We start from the raw sequence: 9,764 nt of genomic DNA on the forward strand, positions 1-9,764 counted from the left end.
GCCGCTCGTAAAGGACCCCAGTACAACATTGGCAGTGGTTTCTCATCAGAAGCACTTTCTGCTTGTAGCACGCTGTAATGTCAGTTCCAGGGGAGCAGCTTTCTCCACCTGGGGCTGCCAGTCCGGACTGCCGTTAGCAGAAAGTGCTTCCAATGACAAGCACTTCTGCTTCTATCACACCAGAGATACCTGGCTTCTAGGGGCTGCAGCCTACACCGTCTCTAGAAGCAGGGAATCATGCCCATGCACCTTTTTTTTTATCTCCCTGTTAAATATTTTTAGCACATGCACAATGCAATGGAATCTGGTGTCTCCGTTCAGACTGAGGATGAGGAGGAGTCTTCTGCCAGAACCAACCTGGGCTGCAGCCGTGCTCCATTTGAAAGGTAGGATGAGGAGGAGTCTTCTGCCAGAACCAACCTGGGCTACAGCCGTGCTCCATTTGAAAGGTAAGAGCCGCCACTGCATCCCCTCATGGTAAGGGTCCAGGGACTGACTTGGTTGTATATAATAATGGTTATGGTAAGTGAAAGTGGAAACTTGAGTGACTTTACAAGAGGGATGACTGTTTAGGTGCATTGGGCATGAGCTTCAGTGACAAATAGAACAATTTGCTAATGTATTACAAGCAATCTCTAGCAGGGTGCCAGCATGGAGCTCAGAGCGAAGAACATCAACAAAGAGCAACAGCAGGTGGGCCTACTCCAAGACTGGGATATCGATGCATTAATAAAGCCCCAGGCAAAACAGCTAAGCATTGAAAGGTGAATTAACTGCAGATATCAGTCTGTGGTACAAGCAGCCAGTTTCATCAATAACAGTCACAGGGCTCCACAGAGGAGGATGCCAGAGTTGGGTTACAGGTAATAACACCCTGGCAAGGGGTGTTTATGACTTCAGAGGTGCAAAAAGCACAAGCAGTGGAGGAAGGTGATAAAGGGGCCCATTTATCAATGTATATTTGAGGTATTATCCCTGAAAACACTAGTTATTTGGGGTTAACCAAAAATATTTAGTATCCCCCGAATGTATGTAGGAGGGACTACAGCAGGTAGCTACATCCCCCATATGTTTTTATGGGGGATGCGATGCTGCCAAATTTAGCAACATCCGTAATGCGATGCATTACCGATATTTGCCCCCCAGTGGCGTAACTAGGGTATTTGGAGCCCAGGGCAAATTTGAGAAGGGAGCCCCCACCCCGATGTGCGCACGCCAAAGGCGCGCGCTGCAAAAACTGGGCGTGGTCACTTAAAAATGGGGCGTGTCAACATGACACACCCCTTTATTTTCACGCTGAACATTCCTATCCATATGCACCTTAACCCCAGTAGTACCCCTTATACAGTACCCCCAGTATGCAGTTGTGGTCCCTCTTATGCAGGCCCATAGTAGTGCCCCTTATACAGTATCCCCAGTAGTGGTCCCCCTTATACAGCCCCCAATTAGTTCCCCTTACTCAGTACCCCCAGTAGTGGCCCCCCCAAATGCAGTGCCCCATGTAGTGTTCCCCCTTATGCAGTGCCCCCAGTAGCAGTCCCCAAAATGCAGTGCGCCCAGTAGCGGTATCCCCTTATGCAGTGCCCTTTATATAGTGCCCCCAGTAGTAGTCCCCACCCCCCCCTATGCAGTGCCCTTTATATAGTGCCCCCAGCAGTAGTCCCCCCCATGCAGTTTTCCCAGTAGTGGTCCCCCTTATACAGGCACCCAGTAGTGATCCCCCCTATCCAGTGCCCCCTGTAGTGGCCCTTCCTATTATTGCCCACAGTAGTGTCCCCCCAGTGCAGTGCCTCTAGTAGTAGGCCCCTTTTATAATGCCCCCAGTGGTAGTTCCCCCCCCCAAGTAGTAGTCCCCAGCAGAGGTTCCTCCTCTCAATTAAGTGCTCCCAGTAGTAGCCCCCCCCCAGTAGAGGTCCTCCCAATAATGGTGCCCCCAGTAGTAGCCACCCCTCCCCCGTTGTGCCCCCACCCCCGTAGAGGTCCCCCCAGTAGCAGCCACCCCCCTCCCCCGTTATGCCCCCAGTAGTGCAGACAGGTTTAAAAAAATATATATATAAAAATATACTTACCTGAATCCACGCTGCTGCTGCTCCGGTCCGCGACACTGCTCCCGCCGCCACCCGCCAGTCCTCCCGCGCTGGCGCGCTCAGCATTATGGGAGAGACGTCATGATGTCATGACGTCTGTCCCATTACCCACTGCAGGAGCCGGACGGAAGCCCGGCTCTTGCAGTGGGTGCTGCAACAGTCAATGAGAGTCTCATTGGCTGCTGTTTATCACACGCATCGCCGCCAGCGCTGGCGGCGATGCGTGTTATGCACAGCATGAGCCCACCTCCTAGCGCTATTGGGCAAGCGCTCAGGGGGAGGGAACGGGCTCAGCTGTGCAGCACAGGACCGGCGCTGGAAGCCTAGCGCCGGTCCTGTGTAAATTTGTAGCGCTGACCGCACTCACTGCGGTCGGCGCTACACTGGTGGCTAACTAGGGTGGGCCGGACTATTGCAATGCGATCATGGGTGGTAATGTCATGCCCAGATCGCATTGCAATAGCGATCATTAGTGAATGGGGGCCAAGGTCATTTGAATCATCCTTCACCTGTTTCTCAACAACCAGAGTAGTAGCTGTGCAGCATACTTGACAAATTTATTCTTCTCCTCTCCGAGAGGTTAAATGACAGGCGCCGGTATTTCGACGCCTGTCATTAGACCCTTGCTGTGATTAGACAGTCGGGATGCCGACGGTCGGCATTTAGACCGCCAGCATCCCAACTGCATACACCTGCAAACAGAACTAAATGAGTTGCAATATTGTCACTAGCTCGCATCTGTTACTAAATAATAAAACACAGAGACAATACTCTTCTTCGTAGCATTGTTCCTTGTTACTGGTGATCCATCCCCCCAGTCTGGGCAAGCCATCCGCTCTGTGGAAATCTCTCAGGAAAATGGCAAACTCATCAGTCTTCTCCCTCGTCAGATCTGTCTGTGGGAGCACATGGAGCAGCAGATGTAGCCATGGAAACAGGATGCAGTATCAGCCCGGCAATGGTGAGGATGCTAAATATGGCACTATTGCACTATGTGGTTGCTACACCATCAGCGTGAGGGCCAGGCGCCCAGCTATATTTATAGCTCAAACAGTTGAGAGGAGAGAAAGACAGATATTGGTTGAAGCTTGACAATGCAGAACTCTCTAATATTGATTCATATCAATTCAATGCTCCGCAGATGTAATACAATTGCATTACAATAAACATTGCGTTTTGGAATGATATTTGTTTTGAGCTTCTTGACTTGTCCCACTTGTCCACTCTTTAGCAGACTTGATCAGGGCTTGATTAATGTTTGTGGGGCCCCCAATAAAATTGTCAATATGATATGCTGGTGTTGTTATTAAAAAGTATAAAGTATAAATACTCTCAGTACCAGAAATGTGTTAAACACTGAGTAGTGCCCCCAGTTCACGTTATACCACACAGAACCCCCAGTTTACACATGCGAGTCGGTAGAGGGGGGTTCAAGGGGGGTGAGCACGGTGGAGGAGGGTTCAGGAGACGCCTACATTTCTGGGTGGGCGGGTGCGCCAAAATGATTTTCGGGAGAAAGCAAGTATGATGTGGGTTTCTCTACCCCTTGTCGCCTTCTTGTTAATCAGGCACTGGGCTTGATAGATCTCCCCCTATGTTGACCAAGAAGCTGTTGGCAGGTGGATGTGTTGGCATGAGGCTGACATGTTGAGCAAACAACTACTTATGAGACTGAGGCCCTGATTCAGACCCATTCGCTAGGCTGCGTTCGCACGCAGCCGTCAGCAGCCAAAGTATGCAAATCCCGCGATCGGTACCAAGACATTAACACGCCCACTATGTCTTGACGTGTGATTGCGGTATGTATTTAGATGCCCACCAGCCTGTCACAAGACACCCACTTTCCCTTAGTAACATACGTCATCTCCAGGAAGTGTATTAAACAATCTGTAACATCGAGTAACATCGGACCCATACGCAGCACTTGTGGCTGACCATACTCTACCGCAAGCACTGCGAGTGCTGCTGTGTGTAATTCAGCCATGTGACGTATATGTAGATGATGCGTCTTAATTATGCACGACCCTGAAACGGTATTCAGATGCACAGACACGCCTGCGTTTGCAGTGCCACACCCAAGTTACCATACCTCCGACCTAACTGCCCCACATCATTTACACATCCACCTACCTGTCCCGCATCATTTACACATCCACCTACCTGTCCCGCATCATTTACACCTCCACATACATGTCCCTTATTAATTACACCTCCACATACATGTCCCACATCATTCACACCTCCACCTACCTGTCACACATCATTCACACCTCCACCTACCTGTCCCACATCATTCACACCTCCACCTACCTGTCCCACATCATTTACACCTCCACATACCTGTCCCTCATAATTTACACCTCCACATACCTGTCCCACATCATTTACACATCCACCTATCTGCCCCACATCATTTACACATCCACCTACCTGTCCCGCATCATTTACACATCCACCTACCTGTCCCGCATCATTTACACCTCCACATACATGTCCCTTATTAATTACACCTCCACATACATGTCCCACATCATTTACACCTCCACATACCTGTCCTACATCATTTACATCTCCACATACCTGTCCCACATAATTTACACCTCCACCTACCTGTCCCACATCATTTACACCTCCACATACCTGTCCCTCATAATTTACACCTCCACATACCTGTCCCACATCATTTACACATCCACCTATCTGCCCTACATCATTTACACCTCCACATATCTGTCTTAAATCATTTACACCTTTGCATATCCTCGTTACACCTCCGCATACCTGTCCCACATCATTTACACCTCCATATGTCTGTTCTACATCATTTACACCTCCATATACCTGTCCTACATAATTTATACCTCCACATATTTGTCCTACATCATTTATACCTCCACATACCTGTCCTGCATCATTTACACCTCCACATACCTGTCCTACATCATTTACACCTCCACATTCCTGTCCTACATCATTTGCACCTCCACATACCTGTCCTATATCATTTACACCTCCATGTACCTGATCCAAATAATTTACATCTCCACATACCTGTCCTATATCATTTACACCTCCACATACCTGTCCCACATCATTTACACCTCCACATACCTGTCCCACATCATTTACACCTCCTCATACCTGTCCTACATTATTTACACCTCCACATACATGTCCTATATCATTTACACCTCCACATACCTGTCCCACATCATGTACACCTCCACATACCTGTCCTGTATCATTTACACCTCCACATATCTGTCCTACGTCATTTACACCTTCGCATATCCTCATTACACCTCCACATACCTGTCCTACATCATTTACACCTCCACATACCTGTCCTATATCATTTACACCTCCACATATCTGTCCTACGTCATTTACACCTTCGCATATCCTCATTACACCTGCACATACCTGTCCTACATCATTTACACCTCCACATATCTGTCCTACATAATTTACACCTCCACATACCTGTCCCACACCATTTACACCTCCACATACCTGTCCTACATAATTTACACCTCCACATACCTGTCCCACATCATTTACACCTCCACATACCTGTCCCACATCATGTACACCTCCACATACCTGTCCTACATCATTTACACCTCCACAAACCTGTCCTGCATCATTTACACCTCCACATAATTGTCCCACATAATTTACACCTCCACATACCTGTCCTACATTATTTACACCTCCACATACCTGTCCCACATCATTTACATCTCCAAATACCTGTCCTACATCATTTACACCTCCACATACCTGTCCCACATCATTTACACCTCCACATACCTGTCCTGCATCATTTACACCTCCACATACCTCTCCTGCATCATTTACACCTCCACATACCTGTCCTACATCATTTACACCTCCACATACCTGTCCTACATCATTTACACCTCCACATACCTGTCCTACATCATTTACATCTCCACATACCTGTCCTACATCATTTACACCTCCACATACCTGTCCTACATCATTTACACCTCCACATACCTGTCCTACATCATTTACACCTCCACATACCTGTCCTACATCATTTACATCTCCACATACCTGTCCCACATCATTTACACCTCCACATACCTGTCCTACATCATTTACACCTCCACATTCCTGTCCTACATCATTTACACCTCCACATACCTGTCCTACATCATCCTACATCATACATCTCCACATACCTGTCCTACATCATATACACCTCCACATACCTGTCCTACATCATACATCTCCACATACCTGACCCAAATCATTGAACTTTAACACTATAAGATGATCAAACCTCAAATACAAATTGCATGACATCCTGCTACGAGAAACCGATAAAGGGGCTTATTCATCATTCCTTATCGGTATACTATGCATGTGTAAACAATGTTTATTAAGGATCCATTTATTATCAGGGGTCCTACTGTAAGTGGCCACTCTGCATTCAACAAACTCTAAAAACTGTTGTAATTAGCGGTGAAAGTGAAGTATATAGGACTCACCATTATTCGGAGCGGCTTTCCCACAACCCGAGCAAAGCTGAATCACTCCAGTACTTTAATATCCACTGACGCAACTCGCGGCCCTCAAGAATGAATAGGCCCCTATATGATACAGTTATTCTTAGTAAATTATTTATTTATTACCAGTTATTTATATAGCGCACACATATTCCGCAGCACTGTAAATGAATCTAATGTTCTGTATCAGAGCCTCTCACTGATGTCTCTTTTCTTTACTCATTCTATCACGGATGTAACTGTTACACCCTCCATAGTTTTGTATGGACACTTCTATACAGTCACAGCACTTAAAGGGTATAAAACATTTCCCTAGATACAACAGTTCTTAATAAAGCTCACTCGTTTCCTTCAGTATTCTCTGGCCGCCACACAGGCTCTGCATGTTGTAATTTTGGTACCATAGAAGTCGGATGACTTTGGTATACAATTAAGCAAACTTAGGGCAATATTCAATTTGAGATGAAAAATCAGTATTTCATAATTTTCGCCTGTTTTACTTATCTGCATATTGAATTTCAAAGACCTTTCGCCGGTGTGAAAAGTCTTTGTAAAAAAACGGGGATAAGTTTTCACCATGTTATTCATTAAAATTAAAAAAAATTCTTAGTACACCCCATAAAAGGTACTTTAATTTTTTGGGGGGGGGGAAATATATTGGGGAACAAACTTCTAAACTAGAGAAATCGAACATGGGGGGGTTCCCAAGTATGCGGCAGGTGTAGACCCCAAGCTCTATATAGGGGGAGCACTGCATGTTATGGGGCCTATACACCAACAATTAATCGGCCAGATTCTGCGTTTTGCAAATTACTTTTTTTTTTTAATTCCAGCATGTCGGAAATGCTCAATTTGATGATTCCATCCCAAAAATGATTGGAATTGGCAAATCAAGGATTTCCAACACGTTGGATTTTGCTGATCATCAGCAAATTGGGGATCAGGGAATTTGGCAATTCATGTATGGGCCACTTTTGGGAAATATATCAAAGATTTGGAGCGAAAAGTCAGTTATCGTCGATAATTTATTGTCGATGACGTCATTTTCACTAATCCCCATATTCAATTTCAAAGACTTTTCTACAGGTGCGAAAAGTCTTTGTAAAAAAATGGGGATACGTTTTTACCACTGTTTAGGTGGCGAAATAAAGTGCAGAATAGGGGTTATGGTGTGCAGACGTTAAAAATGTAGCCTGCACCCCTTGGAATGTCCCTTAAAAGGTATCTGTGTCAAATTTTTTCTTACAAAGCTCTATATGACCCCCAAAAATAAGAGGTTTTGTTTTGGGGGTGAAAAAAAAAAGTTGGGGAACATACTTAAAAACTAGCGAAATAGAGTCAGGGAAGATGCCCATGTATACGGCAGGTGTTTTCTAGAATGCGGCTGTTTGCGACAGTTAGAATTTAGAAGAATTCTAAAAAATCACTTTAGGGACTTAAAAATATACTTCCACCCATTTTCATGTACCCCAAATTTGATGGGACTAGTTATTTAAAAAAAAAAGTGCTATTCTTCACCACTTCTTCAAAGCCGCATTTATGCACCTGCTGCGGTTGTTTAAAAACTCCAATTACCTTCAGCAGGCCAAATTGGGGGTACCCATAGTGATCCCCCATGTCAGACTATCTTCTAGGGAGTGACAGGCTGATTTCCCCAAAAGTGACAGGACTTTTCGATACTTACCTTTCCGCCGGGTCCCATTTTCGCTGATTCCTAATTGAATACGGGGATAAGCGGGCACGTGCCTGATACTTTATCCCAGGAAAAGACGCCAATTGAATATGGCCCATAGTCCTAACTGGCAGTTCAGATAAATTGAGATCCTAGTAGTGCCCCCTATGTACAAACATTTTTCTATGCTAGGTGATAATGATATTTAATTTAAAGCTGCACTAACAAACTGCAACTTAACTGCGTCTCAAGCTGTTACCAAGTTATTGTGACAAATTGCAGAATATGTCTCAGCATTTTTTTTAAGCAAACCATAATGTTACTGTGTGTTCCAGTCTTGTTATACATGACAATGGTAAATTATGGTAAAGCATATTTAATATTGAGGTATTATTCCTCATTAGCTATTTATTTTTGGAATACCGAAAGGCTTAATCTAGTCTGTTAGACTAGACCAAGAAAATACAGTATGTTCGTAGAATATAAACATGTATTTCCAAATGCTGTAAAGTGTATTCATGTCTACAACAAAGTGTTCTGTGTGTAATGATCACACTAAGGGCCTTATCCGTAGTGCTACGCTGCTGCCACAAATTTACCGTATTTTGCCGTAGTTGTGCCTGTGACTTTATGGTAATGCTAGTGTCAGCTCTTCCCCTGATGTACAAGTGTGAGTCTGTATGTGTAAGGACTGAGGTGCCCACTTTGTGAGTCTTTGGATGCAACAATCCCACTTTGTACGTCTTTAGACACTACCATCGGTTGCAGCATTAAAACTTGCAGCTGCCCCATGCTAGGTGCAGATTCTCGTTCAGAGTATGGCCTCCAATGTAAGCGAGTAAGCATCTGACACACCCCTGACACTCCCATAACACGCTCAGTGCATCTCTGTGAGTCTGAATAGCCACCTGCCATGCCTGGAAGACTAGGCAAGTCTCCTGAAGCTGACTGGCACCCTTAAACTACGAACCCGCCCCCTGTTACTGCCCGCGTCCCCTCGTGATTGCCCACTTATTGAGCAAAAGTGAGCAGCCCGGGGGGCGATAACGCGATTAATATGTACTATTGGCACTGTATAGCCGGGAGATGAGGCTACAATGACACGATCGAGCCACAACGCCCACCCCCCCCCACTGCCGCTCACCTATGGTGATGCCACACCACCCTGCTGTGACATGTCAGCCAGAGGGGTCAGCCACAGAGGGGTCAGCCAGAAAGTCAGTAAGTATGCACTAATTTTTAGGTGACAGTCAGCATCTACAGTATAAAATCCAGTTAAACAAAACTGAGGAGAGGATAATGGTAATTAATCCGGGATGCAGTCAGGAAGCCGATGGTCGAAATGCCGACCGCCGGTTTCCTGACTGTCAAATCCCGGCAGGGTACGAATGACAGGCATCGAAATCCTGACACCTGTCATTATACCTACGCTGGGAGCCCGACGCCAAGCATACCGAATGAAGGTAA

Source organism: Taudactylus pleione, unplaced genomic scaffold (assembly GCF_031769625.1).
Source record: "Taudactylus pleione unplaced genomic scaffold, aTauple2 ptg000619l, whole genome shotgun sequence".
Classification (NCBI taxonomy): Eukaryota; Metazoa; Chordata; class Amphibia; order Anura; family Myobatrachidae; genus Taudactylus; species Taudactylus pleione.